Below are 23,003 nucleotides of genomic sequence, written 5' to 3'. Positions count from 1 at the left end.
CTTTATCGATTGCCTTACCCCCATTCTTTACTTTTGCTATCTTACTTGTTGCTTTTACTGTTGAGAATTGAATCATTATCACACTCATCATCATTGATCTTTTACATAGCTAAGAATCGAATTAAGTATTTTTATTCCCTACTCCCTGTGGATTCGATACCCGCTCACCCGGGATTATTACTTTGACAAACCTGCACTTATGGATATACGCAAGGGACCTCTTGTCAAGTTTTTGGCACCGTTGCCGGGGAGCTAGGGTTTAGAGATACTTTGCACTTTGTTTTCTTAGCTATTTCACCACACATTCTATTTCATATCTTCTTATTCTATCATCGTTCTGATTTTCTTTTGCTTTCTTTTTGGTGCAGCCCTGTGTTATGACCCGAGGGAATCCATCAATATTGATTGAAGGAGACCCCGAGCTTGAACGCACAGCTAGAAGAAAAAGGGAAAGAACTCGTGCAAGAACAAAGATAATTCAAATGATTTGGAAGGAGTGGAATCGAAAACATGGTAGAACAGTAATGAGCAATAGCTGAACTCTATCTCGATTATGCCGCACCTTCGCAGTTGGGAACACAATGAGTATTGTACGCCCTCCGATTACACTGTAATTTTTGAGTCAAGTCGGCATTCATCCATATGTTGCAGCAGTCCGTACAATTCAACGGTTTAGCCGATGAGGATCCAAATAGTCATAAAGAGAGCTTTCTCGAGGTGTGCGACATTCTGAAGATAAATGGGTTTACGGATGATGCCATCAAATTGAGAGCCTTCCCATTTTCCCAAAAAAGGAGAGCGAAGCAGTGGCTACACTCATTACCTAGAGCATCGATTACTACTTGGGAGGAGATGGCAGAAGCTTTTCTAGCCCGTTACTTCCCTGCCGGAAAATTAGCAAAGCTTAGGAATGAGATCTCGTCCTTTGTTCAGTTGCAATTGGAGTCTCTATTCGAGACATGGGAAAGGTTCAAGGAGCTCCTGAGAAAGTGTCCGCAACATAGATTGCCGGAGTGGATGATTGTTCAAACCTTCTATAATGGTTTGAACCCGAGTACAAGGCAACTCTTGGATGTGGCAGCAGGAGGTACCTTAGGTAGCAAAACCCCCGATGAGGCTCGTCAATTAATTGAGGAAATGTGGTTAAATAACTATCAATGGAATGCTAGGGAGAAGAAAAAGGTGGCCGGTCTCCATGAAATTGATGCGGTAACCTCATTGGCGGTGCAAGTAGAGAGTCTTAGTAAGAAGCTAGATCTCATAGCTTCGAATAGAGTTGCGGCCATGACCAATTGCACTGGTTGTCATGGAGGACATGCTCCCTCCGATTGCCCGATCGTTATTGGTGATGTTTCTTCAGTGGAAAACGTTGACTTTGTAGATAATGGCATGAGACCTCAAGGGAACCCATATAGCAATACTTACAATTCAGGTTGGAAGAATCATCCCAACTTTTCATGGAGTAATCTAGGACCACAAAAGGCCATGGGGCCACTGGGTTTCCAATAACAACAAGCCCCTCAAGTGGAAAACAGAATTTCAGGCTTGGAAACCCGAATGACGGATTTAGAGAAGCACTTGGCTAGATTTGTTCAATCTACAAATATGCGGTTTGAATCAATCGAGGCTACACATCGCAACCACACCGCCTCTTTGCACAACCTTGAAAAATCGTGGGGCAAATTCGAAAGTCTCTCTTCGAAAGGCCACATGGAAGTTTACCAAGCAATACGGAAACCAACCGTAGAGAACATGTGAAGGCGATCACTTTGAGAAGTGGTCGTGAGGTTGAAAGGAGGCTTCCGAGTGAGAAGCCGAAAGAACACGCACCCGAGGTTGTAGAGGTCGAGGAGGGAGCAAAGAAAGAGAAAGAGGTGGCACCCCCACCTTTTCAAGCCAAGAATCCCTTTATCCTCTAGATTGAAGAATGACCAAGGGAATAAACAAAGATAAGAAGTTCCCGAGTTTATTCAAGTAACTCCACATCAACATTCCTTTTGTAGAGGCATTAGCTCAAATGCCTAAGTATGCGAAGTTCCTGAAAGACTTGTTGACTAACAAGAGGAAGTTGGGGGAGAGTGCTTCAGTGGTGCTAGATGCTTCATGCTCGGCGATGCTGCAAAAGAACATGCCGGACAAGAAGAAAGACCCGGGAAGCTTCATCATTCCGTGTAACATCGGCAACTTAGGTGAGGAAATGGCATTACGGATTCAGGGGCAAGTATCAACATCATGCCATACACTTTCTTCCAAAAGCTAGGCTTGGGAGAGCCTAGGCCTACTCGGATGACTCTATAATTGGTGGACCGAGCGGTGCGACATCCGAGAGGTATCATTGAAGACGTGCTTGTCAAGGTGGACAAGTACATTTTTCCGGTTGACTTCGTAGTGCTAGATGTCGATGAGGATGCAGATGTACCCTTAATACTTGGGAGACCATTCTTGTGGACTTCCAAAGCATTGATTGACATGGACGGCGGAGAGCTCACATTGAGAGTTGGAGATGACAAACTCACTTACCGCCTTGCTGAAGCCATGCGGCATTCTCTCGATTTTGATGACACTTTGTATTTTCTAGACACTACTGATGAGCTTGTTGATGAATACATGCAGGAAATGTTCAACCCGGATCCATATGAAGGTTTGTTCGACCAAGAGGAGAGCAATGAAGAAGTAATGATGCTTGGGTCGACTAAAGAAGTAACATCTACACCGAGGATATTGAAGAAGGTGCTCCGAAAAATGAGGAGGGCTAGGAGACGCCACCGAAAACGCTCCAAGACTATTAGAGACGTACATGAACCAAGAAAGCTGGATGAACCATTGCTAGGTGGTCCGAAGCACGATAATACACCCTCTACCCTCAAGAGGCTTTGCACATCATGCTTCAAAGTCGTGGGTAAGAGGGCGACTTTCATTCATGAACCCCCGTGAGGTAAGATAAGATACGTCAAGCTACGTGACGTTAAACAAGCGCTTCTTGGGAGACAACCCAAGAGTTTACTGTTTTCTTATATGTTACTTTAGTTCGTTTGCATGAATAAATCGTTAAGTGTTGGTGTCTTAATGATTAGATGCTTGTGCTGCGATTTTATTGTGGGTGTTTAAAGTCATCATGTGTTTTATGAGGAATTGGCGAAAGTTTGGTCGTTTGGGTTCTATTTCGTGTTTTTCACTGGTAAAATTTGCATAATAGGGCTGGCTCTGAGTGTGTAAACATGTTCAGAATTTTTCTACAGAGCTTGCAGATTTTTCTAAGTCATCCAGAGAAAACACACGGGCGTGTGGAATTTCTACATGCCCATGGGGGTTACACTGCGAGCTCATCCAGAGAAGGCACAGGGCCGTGCGGCTACCCCTGTGAACGACCATACGACTGTCACACGCCTGTGGGTAATTTTTGAACGGGCGTGTGGATTCCTGCAGAGTTGGGCAGATTTTTCCCGAGAGAACACAGGGGCGTGGACTCGCCCCTGTGGACAACCTTGTGAACCATGCATGGGTGTCGGTAATTTCCACACGCCCGTGTGAAAATCTACAGAGGAGTCCTCTCCATCCGGAGAAGACACAGGGGCGTGTGACTGCCCCTGTGAGTTAGGCATGTGAATGGCCACAGCCGTGCGGAATTTCCGCACTGGCGTGTATAATATTTTTCTCGAATATCCAGCGAGGCCACAGGGGCGTGCGTCTACCACTGTGAATCCTTCGTTTGAGGGTGCACGGGCGTGGACGATTCCCACACGCCCGTGTGGATCTCCAGGAGTTAAAAGACCGTCCGCTCTCCCAATAAAATAGTCACACCTTTCTCCTCAAATAACCCTAAGCCGCCCAAAGAGCATTTTCCGACATTCTCGTCCCCTCATATTGTTATCTTAGAGTCGATTGATTGAGCATTGTGTGGATTGTAGGGGTGTTTATGTTCAGCTCATCGGTAGGCCTCGATTTCCTCTCTTCTTCGATTTCATTTGAATCTAACTAATTACCCACGATTGAAATGGATAATACACATCGTTTTTATGTTAAAATGGTTATGATTTGTTTTTAAGACGATCTGGAAGTGAGATAGAGAATGTGGTATGGAGATTGGTTACAAGGGCCGTGCGTTTTCCACGCCCCGTGGATGTGCACGGGCGTGTGGAATTTCCGCACGGCCATGTGTTGTTATCTTCCTGCAGTCTGAATGGAACTGATTGATGTTCTTTTTTCTAATACATGCAGGTATGGCCACCAAATCGAAGAAAGCAGTTGCTAAACGTCCTCGAAAGCCTGCCCTTGAGCCGGAAGTCATGGAATTCACACTCCCTACGCATCAAGCTCGGTTTGAGCGGTTAGAGAAGCTTAAGTTTGGTCAACGTGAATCCCGGATGTTGGGTTACTTAGGAAGGTGCAGCTAGCGGATGATATGGCTGACGAGGTCGAGAAATTATTATTGGTCAGTAATTGGCACAAATTATTGAATATTCATGACCCTGCTATCCGCACACTCACTTTGGAGGTACTTGCTTCGTTTGAGTTCGACGATCTTATGCTCATTTTGATAGTGTCGGCGCTATTCAGTTCAGAGCTTGTGGGCAACATCATAGTATGAGTGTCACACAGTTTTCCACTAGACTTGGTCTATATGATGAAGAGTATACTGAAACTAAGGAGTATGAGAATCTTCCAATTGACATGTCAGGTTTATCTCCCATTGAGGCGTATACATTATTATCTGGAAAGGGGCGATATGAACCAGGAGTGTCTAAGGCCTCATGTTTATCTCGACCTAGTTTCAGATATCTTCATGCCATCATAAGCAGGTCAGTGAATGGTCACGGTGATAGCACGGGAGTCGTCAACAAGGAAGAGCTTCTGTACTTGTACTCCATGGTTCAGAACGAACCAGTCCATCTGGGGCATATTTTAATGGGATATCTGAAGCATCAAGGACAATATCCCAGATTGGGTGACATCTTCTCAGGTCCATATATTACAAGACTCATTGTGGGGATGGGTCTGCGAGACAAAATCAGCAGAACCGAGAAGGTGATAATACCAGCACCACTTGGGTTAGAGACAATGAGGCTCATGGGGTTAGTTCGAAAATATTCAAATGGTGTTTATGTGCTGAACATACCATTCGAGGATGAAGCTGGGGCATCTCAGTCCACTCCAGAGCCCCAACCAGCACCGATGGAGACCGAGACACATCCAGTGGTAGAGGAACCACCCCCTGTGCTTACGTTTCCACCATCTCGAGCCCATGATCGTTTTGATAGGCTCGAGAGCGCCTTGGGAGTGATACGGGCAGAGGTGGTTGAGGTCTGAGCTGAGGTTGCCGAGATTAGGGCTACGCAGGCTACTCAGTACACAGAGTTCATAGCGCGTTTCGACATGTTACAGCAGATTTTAGAGCGAGATGTCGCCTCATCGTTTGTGTTGCGGCCGAGGACTCCTCAGGCCCCCTCAGTTCCTCCAGCACCTCCATCCTCGACCCCAGCACCGGTGGACCCACCATATGCGTCTTCAGCAGCAGCAGCAGCACAGGAGCCTGAGAGCAGCACCGACATTTAACTTCTCCTTTACTTTCTTGCATTTTATTTTATTTTTCTTGTTTTTAGACTTGTTCACTTAGAAAGGATTCTCCTTCTGAGTTTATTTTCATTTTTCGCTTCATCGAGTTGTATTCATTGCTTAATCTTTTATATACACTCGAGTTATTTTGTCTTTATTGAACTTCACTGAACCCCCTCGTGTATCCGTGCAGATGGTCTTGTCTTCTTGGGAATTGAGACTTAGTCAGGGGCACGACCAAGGAGCTGAGGTACTTGGCCGTGTGAGCCTCTCAACCCGTCGGAACACTACTCCCATGGAATTAGCTTCATCAAACGCAACACTAGGAGTCAGGGGAGTATTGTTTTGATTGCTTACCCCACATCTATTTTTGAATGATATATATTTTGAGTGAGCTTGCATGTGTACATTGAGGACAATGTACAACTTAAGTGTTTGGGGGATTTTCATAATGCGCACATCTTTTCTATTATTCTTGATTGATATATGCTCACATAGCCAATGGTGGTTCACCTTAGTTACAATGATTGTATTCTTAAGTCTAGGAGAATTGTTAACATTGAATGTTTTTATGCTCTAGTTCTTGCTGGAATTTTTAGGAATTTTTGCCCGATTTACACTTAGTGCACTACTCACTCTTTGAACTCTATTGGAAACTCATGTTCGATGTTAAAGGGACTAGTTAGGTTTATTTTCTTGTGCTAGGTTTATTTTCTTGTGCTAAATTCTAAAAAAAAATGATGAAAATGAAAAGAAGGAACAAAATAGTTTTATTGTTTATTTGTGTTTGTTGGGTGGAAAGAGCTACCACCTATGAAGTATGAAGCTACTCTCATAAGTCGGATACTAGTTATGCCCTAATGAGAGAAAGAGCTATCTCATAGGATGAGTGAAACCTACCACTCGGGTAGAAAGAGCTACCACCTCGAAAGTGTGAAAGCCACCTTAGCGGCCGCTTTGGAAAGGGCTACCTTAGAGGATGTGTGAAGCTGCTACCATCTTTGAAATTGTTGTCACTTTTGTAGATAAATAATTCCCTTGAACTTAGAACTTTGAGGAGTATACCTTGGGTTGTTTTGAGTGAATTCACACACATACACGAAATTTGGGTTTGTTGTCCTTTTTGATTCAAGTTTTTAGCTAGAGCATTGATTTTTTTTTCGTATTTAGTGTTAAAATTTTCCTTAACTATAGAATACTTTCATTGTATACCTTGGTGAACCTAAGGCCAAGCACTTTCAATATTTTCTTCATTAATGCACAGAATGTTTTAATGTTTTCTTGGGGACAAGCAAAAGCTTAAGTGTGGGGGAGTTTGATAATTGCTTGTGCGATACGAATGCGAAGCGTTCATTACTTATGTTGAGCATTACTTTTCTTGGGTTTTTACACTAATATGTGTGTTTTTATGTTACTTTTATGCAGGTAGGGTTGTGAGGCCGAGTATGAAGGAAACATGCCAATGTGGATCATAATGCACCAATTTTGGAGGAAATCTTGCTAAGGTTCAAACGCGAAGACATAGGTCAACCTCCTCGTATTCGAGTGGGCACATCCATTTGTAAGGGCATAAAGACAGTCACATTCGAGCATTCCGACTTATGCACATAGAACAAGAGCTCAACCAACGTGTACACCATTGAAGAAGCATGTGATCCACGACGTGAATGTGTGCCCGTTTGCGTTACCCCGATGAAATTATGGAATTGGGAAGCTATTCAGGTCGAATACTGTAGCAGAGCACTATAGAAACACTGTAGCATATACTGTAACAGCACTGCTCACAGCTGGCCGAGGAACCAGAGAAACAGAGAATCCACATGGGCGTGTGGAAATTATCCACGTCCGTATGGAAATTCCGCACGGGCGCATGGAGCATCCACGCCCGTGTAGTCGCCCGACTCCAGCCCTATTGAAAGTCGAATCAGCCCCGATTTTTGGATTCTTTTCTCCATCTTTTCCCTAACTTGAGAGAGGGCTTCGGCTAGGGTTTCGAGGGATATTGGCCAAGTTTTTGGAGAGGTTCTACGGCTCCGACATCGTCATTCCTTAGGAAGAAGGTTGGTAGGGGAGCTTCCGTCAAGGCGCATCCTATACCGGACGAGGGAATCCTTGGACGACGAGTAGAGGACTTTCCACAAAGCCATTGACATGACTATCGAGAGGGTTTCTTTATGGATTCATTGCTTTTACATTCTATTTATTTTATTGTACTTAGCTCCATGGAGAGCTAAACCCCTAGTGGGTACTCGGGTATTGTGAACCCTAGGATGTATTTGTTTCTTTGAACCTCTTTATTATGCTTTCAATAAATTGATGTTTATCGTGAGTTCCAACCTTGAATGCTTGATTGTATGAACATTTCTCCTAGAGTGACACTAGGGTTGAGAGTTCTTGTTGGTAACTTTGTGAGTGAGTGACACACCACGAGCGTTATACAATGCTAGGTTGGAGAGGGTTGAGCGGGTGAGTCGAGAGGTACAAGAGCGTCCCCTTTTTCATCCGGCGTGATAGATTCTACCTTCGTTCCTCGAGTTCTTTGTGGCCATAATAGAGTGAATGGTCTAAGGGATGAACTTCCGCTTGGGCTTAGTTCCGCGTGCAACGGAGTGAAGGGTTGAGGTGATCTTAGTATCTAGGGCTCAATTGTGGTTAGGGACCTTCCACCTAGACCAAAGGGTTAGGTCTATAATTAGGAAGAGATTTATCACTTGGAATCCCTAGAGCTCATTGCAATTCTATGAGAGTGCGAGGTGTTGAGATTGTTCGATTTCTCGTCCTGGACATTTATAGAGTTAGGCATTGTTGACCTTAGATTTGGGACTATGTAATTAAGGATTTCCACGACTCGCCATTGCATTGATTAGGATGCATAATAGAGGATTCTTGCACTTGAAACAATTATCCTAGGCGGAGCATTATCCGGGTACCCCATCTTTATCGATTGCCTTACCCCCCTTCTTTACTTTTGCTCTCTTACTTGTTGTTTTACTGTTGAGAATTGAATCATTATCACACTCATCATCATTGATCTTTTACATAGCTAAGAATCGAATTAAGTATTTTTATTCCCTACTCCCTGTGGATTCGATACCCGCTCACCCGGGATTATTACTTCGACAAACCCGTGCACTTGCGAGATATACGCAAGGGGACCTTGTCAGGGAGATCAACCTATAGTTTGAAATGCTATGCCTCATTTTGGAAGAAGATGCAGAAGTTTGTTTAAATTTGAATTCAAAAAGAGCCTTTCAAGAAATTCCCTTGAAAAACTACTCATGTGGAAAAATTGGTTCGAACTCCTCTTAAAATAGAAGCAACAGTACTCTATACATGATACTAATAATAATAATAATAGGCTGTTGAGAGATAAGTTAAAAAATTACTAAAGATTGTTTCATTTGAGAAATGTATTACTCATAGTGGTTTGCCAATGAAGTAACAGTGAATAGAAAAATGGCAAATGATGATTACATATAAACTTCATTAAAGCCTGTTTGAAGGATAGTTCACTTCTTGACTTCATTATAAGATAGTTAATGATCAATTTATATGCTCATCAATCCATCAAAGGACATGATGTCATCAATTTTCTTGATGCTTTCTCTAGTATAATTATATTTAGATGCAAAAATAGATGAGGAAATGACCTTTTTTATCACTGATAAGGGAACATACTGTTATAAGGGTATACCTTTCAAGTTAAAAGAATGAGGACTATCATTAAAAGGCTAGTGAATAACGTTTTTTGAAAGTAAATCATGAGAAATATAGAAGCTTATATGGATAAAATGGTCAACGTAGATGAGGCATTTTAGGTCTTTTAGGAATATAACATGTGGTCTCAATCCTAGCAAATGCTTTTTTAGAGTCAAGTTAAGAAAATTCTGTCTTTATAATAATACAAAGAGGGATTAAAATGAACCTAGAAAGAATCAAGGTAATATTGAATAGTAGCCCTCGACAATCATGTATATATACAATAGCTAAATGTGCAATTGATTATTTTGTGTAGTTTCATTTCGAATTCTAGGGATAACTACCTCCCTTTCCTTTATGTGCTTCAAAAAGTATCAAAGATTTAGTAGACCAAAGAGGGCAAGATGGCATTTTTAGCAACTAAAACAGTATTGGAGCTCTCTACTATTACTTACAAAGCTCAAGCACAAGCTAGGGATGAACAATCGAACTACTTGGGCTCAACACCATAAGTACTTATCTTGCCCTTTCTAAAGAAAGAAGAATGGATCCAAAGACCAATTTATTGCACCATAAAGTTTTTCAATGACTAAAGTTCTAGACACCTTCCAATAGAAAGCTGGTGTGTGTACTAGTCACATTCGCTAATCATTTGAGAATACTGTCATTGTAGGATTCTTCCTCACTTTTTTCTTATTGAGTTTGATATATTTGTACAAATCTATATCCTAAGCATCAATAAAAAAAATTATAATTTCTTACTTCAAAATTTACGTAACACATATGCCTTGCTCTCAAGTACATACAAGTAGGTATTTTAGATACTACTACGTCAAAATTATATAATTTAATTTATTCAAAACTAAGAGTGACATTCAAATTTTAAATACTGTCGAAATGGTTGAAAAGTAGAATATAAAAAAAATTAATATAAAAAATTGCATTACAAGAATCTATTAGATTAGAAACTCAATTTTAAAAATAAAATTATATTCGGGTTATTACTCCTGCACATGAACTAGTAATATTGCATATATACCCATGCACTTGTAATCTTTTATGACAACTAATAATCAATACATTGAGTGGTTTTTCCTCCACATGGTACCAGAGCCCTAAAGGGTAACACCAAATCAAGATCCTCAAGCTGCTTGCCGGCCGAACTCCATCCAAAGCTTCTCCTCTAACACCAGTAACATCACCAGCCGCTCCGACGTCATCATTATCAACTGGGATCGGACCGTATACAACATCCATCCATTTTCTCCATGTCTTTCCTTCTCTCATCTTCTCAAGATCCGGCCATCTTTAACAAAGATCCAGCAATCTACATCATCAATATAGATTAGACCATCTATAAACGAGATCTGGTCACCTACAACAAAGATCTAATGATCTACACCATCAACATAGATCCGACCATCTATACCCAAGATCCTGCCATCCATGCCGTTGTCGTCAAACTTCACTGGTGGAAATAGGGTTTGAAACCCTAATTTGAAGTTTATTTACAAACTAGCCACATTTATCTATTTCCTTTTCTCTCTTTCTATTCTAGTTTCATGTTTATCTTTGTTCAAAACATTTAAGTCTTTATTAAGAAGACAAATACATATTAAGTTCCTTTATTTTAGTGTATCTTACTAGCAATTGTACTATCATCATGTCTGATCTTCAAAATACAATGTTTCTACCACTGTTTCTTTAATTTCTCCTATCTTCTCCACATTACAGGATCACCAGCATTTACTCATTGCCATCAATGTTAGTGCTCAGGCTCCTGTCAAACTTACTTCTATAAATTATACTACTTGGCGTGACCAATTTAACTCTTTGTTAATTGGGTATGATTTGTTAGGATTTGTTGGTAATACACATCCTTGTCTATTTGCTATTGTTATAAGTTCTGATTCAACTACACTTGTACCTAATCCACTTTTGCACTCTAGGTTAGTCAAGATCAATTGCTTCTGAATGCATCATTAGATCTGTCTATCCTACCTTAGTACCATTTATTGCATCATCTTCCTCTTCAAGTGATGCTTAGAAAACCTTGGAAAAAAACCTATGCCTCTCCGTGTTGTGGCTGTATCATGGAACTTCGCAGTCATCTTGCTAACATCTCGCATTGCACTCAGACGATTAGTGCCTATATGTAGGACATATGAACAAGTATTGACTTATTTGCTCTTATAAACAAGCCCGTTGACTTTAGGAATGTCAGTGGGGTGGGGAATCCCCGTTCCCCGCGGGGCCCCGCCCCGACAAGTAGGGATTCCCCGAAACATCCCCTCCGCGGGGCAGGGAGCGAGGAAACATTCCTCCCCGCCTAGCGGGGTGGGGCGGGGGCGGGGAATGGTCTCCCTGCCCCACGGGGATCCCCGCTCCGCTCCCCGCGGGGAACCCCGTGGGGAATCCCCGCGCGCACGGGGATTCCTCTTGCCCCGCGGAGATTCCCCAAAAATATATATTATATATTTTTAATATATTTATTAAAGATTATTTCAACATTAACATAATATTATATATATATATATAATCAATAAATATTTATTTGTTGATATTTTTAGTTATTATTATGGAACTCACAATTATTTCATACAACTTATTAACTATTAAAATTTATATATTTCATTGAAACATATTTATTTAATAAAATCTTAAATTATTTTAATAAAATCATTATATAATATATTTACAAAATTAAAATTCAAATTTCTAATATTCATAAAAACTAACTATTTATCTTTAAAATAACCCCGATGTTTTAACCCACATGTTATGTTTTGGACGGGGCGGGGATTCTCCGTGGGGTAGGGATCCCCGTGGGGTAGTGAGCCAGGGGGAATTTTTCCCCGCGGGGAATTTTAACCGGGGAATCCCCGCCCCGTGGAGAGCGGGGATGGGGACGGGGATCCCATTCCCCTCCCCGCCCCGCCCCACTGACATTCCTAGTTGACTTTGACGATCTATTTATCCATATTCAAAATAGGCTTGATCCAGCATACTCTAATATGTTTTATGCTTTTCAAGTTTGTGATTCACCTCTTGAGTTTAAGGAACTATTTGAAATCCTGCTTAACTATGAAGCTCAATTATGACTTCTGAATCCTAAGTTAGTTTTACTTGCCATAGCCAGACTTCTGAATCCTCTACAGGTAGCTCATTCCATAGCTTTTACTACTTCTACTAGGTCATCACACCCCAACCCTTCGCTCTCTGGATTCAAGCATAGGCACACTCAGATACCTCAACCTCAGTTCCATGGGACTCATTTATCTATTGCATCACCTGGGTCAACACCACGAAGATATCTTAGTCACTAGCCAATGTAATCTCAGCCATAAGCCAACACAAATACTTATTATTCGCCGGTTACTTCATCTGATTAGGTGCTTGACTCTAGTGCTTCACATCACATCAACAATGACATAAGCACTCTTTCTCTACATTATCCATATTCTAGTGTTGATAGTGTGTTACTTGGTGATAGTACATGTCGTTCGATCGCTCACTCTGGCACTAATATACTTACCCATTTCTTCTTCAACACTTATTTTGGATAAGGTTTTGTATATTCCAGCTATGTCTAAAAATCTATTCTCGATGTCTGCCTTATGTGCTACTAATGATGTGACTGTTCCAATTTTTGATGATTGCTTTCAGGTGCAGGACTATCGCATGGGAACAATTATGCTCATGGGTCAACGCCATGATGGTGTTTATCTCTAGCCCTAATTATCTTCTCACTCATCAACTAATCAGTGTTCAACTTTGTCATCTGTTGTGTTATCTTCTTCTCTTTTGCAATGGCATAGTCGTTTAGGCCATCCTTTAGTAAAAGTTCTTAAGAAAATGCTATCTTCGTTTAATGTTTAAGTTACTTAATCTGCTTTTCAAAACTTTTCTTGTCTTTCTTGCAATATTAATAAAAATCACACAAGATTCTATTTGCTTCATCTTCTATTACCTCTATTACTCCTCTTGATGTTATTTATTCTGATGTTTGGACTTCACCTATTCTTTCTATTAATGGATATAAATACTATGTTATTGTTGTGGATCACTATACAAAATATATTTGGCTTCATCCCCTCTAAAAAAAAAACATGATATTTACTCTATTTTTATTACCTTTAAAGCTCTTGTTGAAAATTATTTCTTCTCCACCATTAAAACCTTGTTTATAAACAATGGAGAAGAATATGTTGCTCTTCACTCAGTCATTTCCACTAATAGTATCACTCATCTCACCACTCTACCACAGACACCTGAACACAATTTCTACTCTGAACGTCACCACCGACATATTGTTGAAACCGGTATTATACTATTACATCGTGCCTCTCTCCTAACAAAATTTTGGTCCTATGCAATTGCTGCAGTTATATATCTCATTAATCGAATGAACAAAGTGAACTTATCCTTTTTGTCCACCTTCCAAAATCTCTTCAACAAACAAGTGTTGTCCACCAAATTTTGAGTCTTTGGCTATCTTTGTTTTTCGTGGTTACATCCATACGGTTCTCACAAACTATCTCCTTGGTCTCATCAGTGTCTCTTTCTTGGCTATTCTCTCACTCAGAGTGTTTTTCTATTCTTTGATCTTTCTGATCATCATGATTTTTTTATAGACATGTTCAGTTTGTTGAACATGAGTTCCCATATCCATCTTACCAATCCTCGTCCTACTTCAACCCGGACTCACTACTAAATGCTACATCATGGCTTCTGATAAGTGCATGTGTACTAGTAATATGAAGTATTCTTTTTTTACGATGAGCATTACTTTTATCAGGTTTAGCGCTAATACATGTGTATTTGTGTTACTTTTGTGCATGTATGGTTGTGGAGCCAAAATAGATCATGAATGCACAATTTGGTGGAATCTTGGAAAGAAGAAACGCGAAGACACAAGTTGGGCTTAATGATACGTGAATGTGTGCCAACTTCCATGTATTCAAGAAATTACAATGATTTGGAGGGGCACAAAGGCAGTCACATTTGCTTATCCCGACTTGTGTATCAATAGTAACATCTTCACCAATGAGACCTTTTATTGAAGAAGTGACGTGATCTATGGCATAAACGTGTGCCCGTTTATATTGCCCCGATAAAAAGTGTTATTTCGGGAATTTTTTTTTTTTGCCGACACTGTAGTGGTACTACAATCACTATAGCAATTACTGTTCACAAACGACATAAAATCGGAATTCCAGAGAATCCACACTCCCGTGTGGAATTTCCACAGGATTGTGTCAAAATTCCACAGGGGCATGTGTAACATCCACAGGCTCGTGTGGATGCCGGATTCTAGCTTATTTAAAGCCGCGAACAGCCCCGTTTTTAGCATCTTTCTTTCCATATTTTCTCCATCTTTTGAGAGGCTTGCGGCTAGGGTTTAAAGGGGTTTTGGTAAGGCTTTTGAAGTGGTTCTATGGCTTCGACACCACGTTTCTCTTGGAAGAGTGTTATTGGGGGAGGTTTCATCGGCACCGATCAGGTGAGGTATGCCCTAGGCTTGACAAGGGGATCTTTGGAGAGGACGAGACTACTCCACAAGACCATCGACACGAATACTGAAGGGGGTTTTACTTATGGATTGCTTGTTTTTACATTCGATTTCATTATTGATTGTAACTTGATCCATGGAGAGCTAAACCCCTAGTGGGTATTTGGATTTGTGAACACTAGGATGTATTTGTTTCATTAACCTTTTATTATGTTTTTTTAATTGATGTCTTTAATTGAGTTCTAATCTTGAATGCTTGTTGAATGATTTCTCCCATAGAATGATACTAGGGTTGAGAGTCTACATTGGTAATCCTTGTGAGTGAGTGACACACCATGAGGGTTAGACAAAACAAGATTGGAGAGGGTCGAGAGGGTGAGTCGAGAGGTAGAGGAGCATCCCCTTTCCCCTCCGGTGTGATTTATCTTACCTCCATGTTCGAAGAGTTCTTTACTGTTATAATAGAGTGAAGGGCTAAGGGATGAACTCCAGTGGGGCTTAGTTGCACAAGCAACAGAGTAAAGCGTTGAAGTGACTTTAGTACCTCTAGCTTAATTGTGATTAGGGGTCTTTCACCTGGACCAAAGGGTTAGATCTACACATAGGAATAGGGTTTATCACTTGGAATCCATAGAGCTTCTTGCAACTTTAAAAAAAGTGAGGTGTTGAGACTGATTGATTTCTCCGCCGAGGCATAGAGTTAGTCACTGTTGACCTTAGGTTTGGGACTGTGTGTTTAAGGATTTCCACGACTCATTAAACACTAATTAGGAGACATAATAGTTGGTTTTGCACTTGAAGCAATTGTATTAGGAGGAACAATATCCGAGTACCTCACTTTCTATTGATTACATTCCCTCTCATTTTATTTGTGCCTCTCTTTCTTATTTTCTTTAATTTTTTTGCATCAATTTTATCACATCATTATTATTCCATCTTCATTTAGTTAAGTAGCAATCTTGGTGTTTCTGATCCTTATTCCTTGTGAATACGATACTCACTCACCTGGGATTTATTACATTGACAAAACCGTGCACTTACGGGTCACACGCAAGGGGTGTATCAGCTTCTCGTACCACAATCATCTTCATTTGACTGTTTGGTACCAAGTGATATTTCTTCAGTCACATCATAAGTGGCACCGGTACCGGATGCTAAGTGTGCCTTATTTGATGCTTCGCTAGGCACCATCACCACTCCTATGCCTTCTCTTACTCTTGGAACTCCTAACTTAGAACCCTAAGCTTCTTATCATGGGAATTCTCATCCTATGATAACCAAAGTTAAGAATTCCATTGTGAAGCCTATTCCCTAATGTAGTCTTTCTATTGTAGTTTCTGGTGAAATGAGCATTTATGTCTCTCAAGCGATGCAGAATCCACTGTGGGCACAGGCCATGCACGATGAGTATCACGCTCTTCTTTGGAATTATACTTGGGACCTTGTTTCTCCAGATCCATAACAAAATCTTGTTGGAAACAAGTTTGTCTTCCGCATTAAATGGCATCCCGATGGATCCATTGATAAATACAAGGTCTAACTAGTAGCAAAAGGATTTCATTATCATCCTAGGATTGATTTTCATGAGACCTTTAGTCCGCTTGTCAATCCTGTTACCATTACTATAGTCCTCTCCATCGCCCTACACTATTAGTGGCCTCTTAAACAATTGGATGTCAATAATGCCTTTTATAATGGGCATCTTATTAAAGAGGTGTTTATGGTACAACCATAGGGTAAGATTGTTCCCTAAGTCCCTCATCATGTATGCCACTTACGCAAAGACCTCTATGGCTTTAAATAGGCTCCTAGTGCTTGGTATAATAAACTGACAAGTTTTTCTTAACACTGTTGGTTTTGTTACCTCTTGGGTTGATACATCACTATTTATTCTCATCTAGAATCATCATATCATCTTCTTTATGGTCTATATGTATGAACTTATTATTACAGGCAATGATTTATCTTTGGTAGACGACATCATCCACAAGTTGAATACCAAGTTTTGTATCAAAGATCTTGGCACCCTTAGCTACTTTTTGTGGTATTGAAGTTCTACCTACTTCCACTAGTTTACTTCTTACTCAGCTAAAGTACCATGTTGATCTCTTTTACACCATCACATGCTTGATTGCAAACTAGTTTCTACACATCTTGCTGTTGGTGCCTCATTATCCATATATGATGGATCTTTAGCTACTGACCCTACTCATTTTCGCTAAGTTATTGGTAGTCTTTAATATCTTTGCATGTCTCATCTGGATATTTCCTACGTTGTAAATAAATTCTCTTAGTTCATTCATGCCCCATCTTAAACTCATTGGGGTGCTATTAAATCATCTTCTTTGATATCCCAATGGCACTCTAAATCTTGGGATTCACTTATTATCTAACACACCTGTAGACTCACTTAGTTGCTAATTGGGCTAGTGATCCTAACGACTATACCCATAGTTGCCCACTTTCTCACTAAGGTTTATTATCGTGCTATTGCTGCTGCTACAGCTATTGAGTTACAATGGATTCGTTCCTTACTTACTGAGCTTCAGATCCTTCTGTTACACGTGCCTACTATCTACTCAGATAATCTTGGGCCTACTTATTTGTGTGTTAATCCAGTCTTCCACACTCAAATGAAACATCTAGCTATTGATTACAACTTTGTTCATAACCTTGTTCATCCCTCAACACTTCTCATTATTCATGTATTTTCTGCTGATTAACTTGCAGATGCTCTCACTAGGCCTTTTTGGTGACCTAAGCTAAATACTTGTTGTCACAAGATTTGTGTTACAGAAAGTACACCATCTTGAGGGGGTGTATTAGGGTTATTACTCCTGCACATGTAATAGTAATATTACATATATACCCATACACTTATAATCTGTTATAACAACTAATAATCAATACATTGAGCATTTTTCCTCCACAAATTATTCCATTTCTAATAAAAACAAATAAAAAATAGAATCAGAATCCATAAACTAGAAATGAACTCATTGTTTTAAATTGAAAATTTGAGAGTTAGACATTGCAAGATTGGAGAGGGACGAGAGGGTGAGTCGAGAGGTTGTGCAGTGTCCCCTTTTCCCTCCGATATGATTTATTCTACCTCCACATTCCAAGAGTTCTTTGCGGTCATATTAAATTGAATGGGCTACAGGATTACCTTCCGCTGGGGCTTAGTTGCAAAGGCAACAAAGTGAAGCGTTAAGGTGACTTTAGCACTTAGGGCTTAATTGTGACTAGGGGTCTTTCGCCTGGACCAAATTATTAGATCTATATATAGGAATAGGGATTATCACTTGGAATCCCTAGAGCGTTTTGTAACTCTACACAATGTGAGGTGTTGAGATTGATCGATTTCTCTACCGGAACATAGTATAGAGTTAGTCACGGTTGATCTTAGGTTTGGGACCGTGTGTTTAAGGATTTCCACAACTCGTTAAGCGTCAATTAGGAGACATAATAGTTGGTTTTGCACTTGAAGCAATTGTCCTAAGTGGAACAATATCCGAGTACCCCACTTCTATCGATTGCCTTATCTCTCACTTATCTATACCTCTCTCTTTCTTGTTTCTTTTATTCTTGCTTTCATCACATTTTATCAACATAATTTTTTTTCCATCTTCATTTAGCTAAGTAGCATTCTTAGTGTTTTTATCCCCTATTCCTTGTGGATACGATACCCACTCACCAGGGATTTATTACTTCGACAAACCTGTGCACTTGCGGATCACACGCAAGGGGCATTATCAATGCTTAATCTCAAGAAACTAAATATGGAGTTTCAGTAGTATAGTGGAACAATTAAATGCCAGGTAGCATGATTATTCCTCTAAAAACAAAAGTCTTCTCTATGACGAAAAGTGTTTTCCCAAGGGTCGGTCTCCTGGTTTACTATCTTATAGTGTAGATCACGTAAAGAAACTTTTGGGGTTTTCTTTAGTCTCACTCTTATAATTTCATAATTTTTATACATTATTATCCTTTTTTTCTCACAATCAGTAGCTATCACACTTCCCAGAAGGCATCCCTCTCTCCTACTAGGGCATACACTTTGTATCCGACTTGTTGGGAGAGATTGCCCACTACAAAGGTGGTAGCTCTTTTTGCTATGCATATATCTTAACTTAAAGCAATAAAGTAAGTACTAATCACATCCCTTTTATAAAATATTTCTCACTAGATAACAAAAAAGGTGTAAGGTGTACTCAAGAGGGACACAAGATAAAGAACAAACTCACAGAGTAGTCAAACTCTCAAGAGGTATTGCAAGAATGGCTAGTCTAATGTACCATGTCCCTAGACTAAGGAAACTCCAACACGTAAGTGCAATGCCTTTAAATATTAACACTAGCTTGTCTGTAAATAGTTTCAGCACCTTAATAAATTTTGCAATATCGTATGATATAGTGTAATATAGCAAGAAATTCACGGTATATTATAAAAAAAAGCAATCATGCACTCCCTCCCCACACTTAAAGATGTACATTGCCCACAATGTACGTATCCATGCACAAGTATAGTGATATATAATAAGAAAAGAAATTAAAAGAGTGTATTGTCACTAGTACTCCCTTGATTTCTTAGTTTGGCTGACCAAGGTGATAAAGTTACCCCTGTCCAACCAATGAATTGTGTGGGCCAAAACAACACCCGATCACCTCAAACCCTAATGAGACACAAATGGAGTTATTACGCACAATGATAAATAAAACTATAAACTGTTGTAAAATAAAATCCATTAAGATCAATAAGTACAAAAGTAGCAGGCAAGCGTTTCTTACTGTAATAAGATGTACAATATACTAAAATATAAGAGTACAAAAATGGTATATAAAAATCCTCCATCTTCACTTGTCCCTTCAAGAGACGGGTCAAGCACTACTCAAGAGCCAATGGAGCTAATGTAGTCGGTGTGGTAGTCATAGGAGGAGGAGGAGTAGCAACAGTTGTAGCAGCAGCAGGAGCTGGAATAGGGATTTGGGGAAATACGTTGGTAGTGGTCTCTGGAAGAGACTTTTCATCATTTGAAGACTAGGAGTCAGTCCCATGGACTATGCAGTATTATGCCTGTGGGATGTGTCTTATCGCTCAATCATGCTCATGACCCGAACCGTGGTGACTCCAAGCGGCTACATGTCCCTTACACGGCGCATTCCTATGCAACAATTGATCAAACAAAGCCCCTGTCCAAGCTTGCTAATGTACGGGCCAAGGATTATGGTTGCCAACCTGGGGTCATGAGACAAATGTCTCAACTGGCAAGCTAGTTCTTGACTGATGTGAGTCAGTTCCTGAGCTAACATACTCCATAGGAAATACAAGTCTTGGAGGTTTACAACCCCCATGTTGTCTCCTCACCCAGTCAACATCGGTGAAAGAATGGTGCGGAATGGTGCGGAGGTAGTAGAACGTAGATTTCCTAAGGTAGATGCCTTCGAGGTCCCATAGACATAAGTCTCACAACCCCGAAGTGTTTGGGCTTAGGTGGACGGGTAGGTCAATGTGAAGCTCTGAATAAGATGTCATGCATGTGTACTCCATGTCTACCAACCCCATCAGATTTGAAAAGTCTGTGTAGGTGACAACGCCCCTTGTGTGTGACCCGCAAATGCACGGGTTTGTCGAGTAATAAAATCCCAGGTGAGTGGGGTATCGTATCCACAGGCAGTAGGGAATAAAAATACTTCAATTGCTACTTAACCAAGTGAAAAAGAACAATGATTGTGTTGATAAGATGTAATGTAAACAAGAATAAAAGAAACAAGAAAGAGAAGCACGAGTAAATGAGAGATAAGACAATCGATATAAATGGGGTACTCGGATATTGTTCCGCCTAGGACAATCATTTCAAGTGTAGAACCAACTATTATGCTTCCTATCTAATGCATTAATGAGTCGTGGAAATCCTTCAATACACGGAACCAAATCTAAGATCAACCGTGACTAACTCTATACGATGTCTCGGTGGAGAAATAAAAAAATCTCAATACCTCGCACTTGTATAGAATTGCATGGAGTTCTAGGGATTCCAAGTGATAAATTCTCTTCCTAGATGTAGACCTAACCCTTTGGTCCAGGTGAGAGGTCCTAGTCACAATTAAGCCCTAGGTGCTAAAATCACTTCAACGCTTCACTCCGTTGCCTTTGCAACTAAGCCATAGCGGAAAGTCATCCCTTAGCCCGTTCACTCTACTATGACCACAAAGAACTCAAGGAAATGGAGGTAGGATAAATCATGTCAGAGGGGAAAAAGGACGCTCCGCTACCTCTCGACTCACCCTCTCCACCCTTTCCAATCTAGCTTTGTCTAACTCTCGTGGTGTGTCACTCACTCATAAGGGTTACAAAGGTGAACTCTCAACCCTATATCACTCTAAGGGAGCATTCAATCAATCAAACATTCAAGATTGGAACTCAATTAAAATATCAATTAAGGAAAGCATAATAAAATGTTTAATGAAACAAATACATCCTAGGGTTCACAAATCCAAGTACCCACTAGGGGGTTTAGCTCTCCATGGAGCTAGTTACAATCAACAATGAAATCGAATGTAAAAACAAGTAATCCATAAGAAAACCCCCTAGATAGTCATGGCGATGGTCTTATGGAGCAGCCTCGGCTCCTCTAAAGGTCCCCTTGTCAGGCCTAAGACGCACCTCGCCGGAACAGTGCCGACGAAAGCTCCCCTAATAAACTTCTTCCAAGTGGAGCGCGATGTTGAAGCCGTATAACCTCTCTAAAACCCTTTCCAATACAACTCAAAACCCTAGCCACAACCCCCTTAAAAGTTAGGGAAAAGATGGAGAAAAGAAAGCTGAAATCGGGCTGAAAATTGGCTTTTAAAGGGCTAGAATAGGGCATCCACACGACCCTATGGATTTTCCTTACTGGCGTGGATAATTTCCACACTCTAGTGTGGATTCTCTGGAATTCATTTTCTCGGTAGGCTGTGAACAGTACCTACTATAGAAAATTGCTACATTGTTTTGGTACAGTGTCCTGCTATAGTACCGCCACCTGAAACACTCCCGAATCCATGTTTTTATCTAGGTAACATAAACAGGCACACATTTAAGTCGTAGATCGCTTTGCTTCTTCAATAAACGGCCTCATTGGTGAAGATCTTGCTGTCAATGCACAAACTGGGATACTCGAATGTGATTGCCTTTGTGACCCTCCAAATCATTGTGCTAGCTTGAATACAAGGAGGTTGGCATACATTCTCGCATCTTGAACCCGACTTATGTCTTCGCGTTTGATCCTTCTCAAGATTTGCTACAATTAGTGAGTTCACGATCTACATTGGCTTCTTTCTTTAACATTTGGCATTACAACCCTATATGCTTGAAAGTAACACAAATGCACAAGTATTAGTGCTAAAACCTGATAAAAGTAATATTTAACATAAGGAAAGAATACTTCGCATTCTTATCACACAAGCACTTATCAGTAGGACATCATATACTCCTCCCCGAACATCTGGAAACTAATTGTCGCCTTATACCCTATATTGATGATGGTGCAGTCATGCTCAAAAACGTTCATGACCTCTATCACGAGCTTCCAGTACATCAGCTCATCGATGCCGAAGAACTAATCCTAGCCTTGTATTGAAATAATGTCATGTACCTCATCAGTGAGACCTATGCGCTCGAGCATTGGCCAATCTATTTGGCATCCTTCCATGAACCTCTAGTCAACTAGCCTTTTATAGCAGGTATATCACGGCCGTTATATGACTATAATAGTCTCGCAATACCTATTACCAAGCCCATGATGCCACTCTGGATTGCTACAATGGGTTTCCCAATGGCCTATTGTGTGACTCAATAACTTAACTATGTACTGTGCTTGGACCACCACAGGCGCACAATGTTACTGGTACATCTATTGTGTCCTCGAGTAGAGCAATAGCCAGCTGATAATGAACTTCCTCCGGTTACCAAGTGTTGCTGACGTGAGTTAAGAGAGAAAAATCTTATAACGGCCTCACAATAGGTGTATGACACCCATTGTGGCTCATCTTTCCCTAGTTTAGTGTTTGAACACAACCGTTATCACAACGACGGTTGTTCATCGAGGAACGACCATTGTGATGCCCGACCATTATGAAAAATTTCCATATATTGGTCTGTTTGATTGAAATTTACATAAAAACATTCATTAATCATCAATAAACAATTTCATGCCATTTAGACATTATAAAATTATGATTTAAAAGATTTTCAA

At 40.5% G+C, this 23,003-nt stretch overlaps 1 non-coding gene across 1 annotated transcript; it reads right to left on the bottom strand.

Moving 5' to 3' along the window:
- Positions 1-900: 900 nt before the first annotated feature.
- Positions 901-1,007, bottom strand: LOC120253769. The gene has a single exon (XR_005534410.1). It is a non-coding gene; the product is annotated as a small nucleolar RNA R71 (small nucleolar RNA).
- Between the last annotated feature and the right edge of the window lie 21,996 nt (positions 1,008-23,003).

This window comes from Dioscorea cayenensis, unplaced genomic scaffold (genome assembly GCF_009730915.1).
Source record: "Dioscorea cayenensis subsp. rotundata cultivar TDr96_F1 unplaced genomic scaffold, TDr96_F1_v2_PseudoChromosome.rev07_lg8_w22 25.fasta BLBR01000203.1, whole genome shotgun sequence".
In the NCBI taxonomy this organism is placed as follows: domain Eukaryota; kingdom Viridiplantae; phylum Streptophyta; class Magnoliopsida; order Dioscoreales; family Dioscoreaceae; genus Dioscorea; species Dioscorea cayenensis.
This window is presented reverse-complemented; position numbering and strand designations above follow the sequence as displayed.